We start from the raw sequence: 1,715 nt of genomic DNA on the forward strand, positions 1-1,715 counted from the left end.
AGCCATCAGGCAGCTGGTTCCACAACCATCAAATCTCACAGAACTGGACAGTGCTATTCATCAGGCATGGTGTCAGATTCCTCGCATCACCTTTCAACATCTCGTGGAGTCAATGCCAAGAAGAATCGCCGCAGGATTGAAGGCAAAAGGTGGCCCAACAAAGTACTGATGGGGTGGTCATAATAATCTGGCCACTCAGTGTGTGTGTGTGTGTATGTATATATATATATATATAATTTTATCCAAGCCTTATAAGGAATGTAATAAACCATATACATCTACAATAGGAACACTCTCTCTAGCTCTCCGCCTTCTCTCTAGGTCAGCTGAACCACACAGGCTCCTTTTTCTTGCCCGCTTTGACTTTTTTTTGGTGGAATTGGGTAAATAAAATGATCAATATTTGGAGGTCACACAATGGTGGTTTTCCTTGAATCGTCTGCTGCGAGTTTTCTCAGCTCTTATCTCTCCTGACACGAATCTGTTCAAATATTTTCCAGCTCCGTCTCGGAGTTCCAGAGTTCACTCTCTCTTGCAACATGCGGCTTATCTGGCTCCTTGTGAGCTTTCTGAGAAACAATGGCGGATATGCTTATGTAACCTTGCTCTTATACCTCTGCATCAGGTGTACAGGTAATAGGCCAAGATAGTCCGGGACGCTGGCACGGTGTAACTGTCCAATCATATAAAAGGGGGAAAAATAGCAGTTTTAATGACCTGTTTAGATCCTTCAAAATATCCAGCTTTAATTGCCTGGCCTCCCTGCAGGGGTGCATGTCAACAGCCCCCAATCTCCCGCACAAGTGACCAATTACAAAATAAGTCTGAAAAAAAAATGCATGCCTTCTGGCTTTCGAGGTTTCCCGCTCATGAAAGTGTACAGCTGCCGTATACAGCTGATGTATTCAGGTCAGTCACATGATAACACAGGGTCCTCTTCCCCACTCTGGGTAATACCCAGTAATGTTTAACATCAACAGGGCTCCCTGCACCCCTCTATGGTCATGCCCACTCAGTGGGCGGGTCCATGACCCCCTGCACTGTCCATGACACTGGGCGTCATTTAGACCTGGAAGTTCGATTTATTCAGGACAGTCGCATGATACCACAGGGTCCTCTTCCCCACTTCGGGTGGTCCCTAGTAATGCTTCATGTCAGCAGGGCTCCCTGTGGTCATGCACCCTCAGTAGGCAGGTCCTTGACACCCTGCACTGCCAGTGACACTGGGCATCAATAACCTGGAAGTCCGATGTCTTTGGGTCAGTCACATGATACCACAGACTCCTCTTCCCCACTCTGAGTGGTCCCCAATGCTCCTTGAAGTCTGCATGGCTTCCTGCACCTCCCTGTGGCAATGCCTCTTCAGTGGGCAGGTCCATGACACCCTGCACTGCCAGTGACACTGGGTGTCACGTAACCTGGAAGTCCAATGTCTTTGGGCCAGTCACATGATATCACAGAATCATCTTCCCTGCTCTGGGTGGTCCACTGTGATGCTTGAGGTCACCAGTGTTCCCTACACCTCCCGGTGTTGATGTCTCCTCAGTGGGTGGGTCCATGACTCCCTGCACTGCCAGTGACACTGGGCATCATGTAACCTGGAAGTCTGAGCACACCTTGTGGTGGAAATAGGGTACTGCTGGTTACAGAGGAGACTATAGCAGCCGGAGTGGCTTCCTGACTTAGTCTGGGGGACCAACTGATTTAAAAAAAAA

The sequence above is a fragment of the Nanorana parkeri genome, unplaced genomic scaffold (assembly GCF_000935625.1).
Source record: "Nanorana parkeri isolate BGI_ZX_2015 unplaced genomic scaffold, ASM93562v1 scaffold50, whole genome shotgun sequence".
In the NCBI taxonomy this organism is placed as follows: domain Eukaryota; kingdom Metazoa; phylum Chordata; class Amphibia; order Anura; family Dicroglossidae; genus Nanorana; species Nanorana parkeri.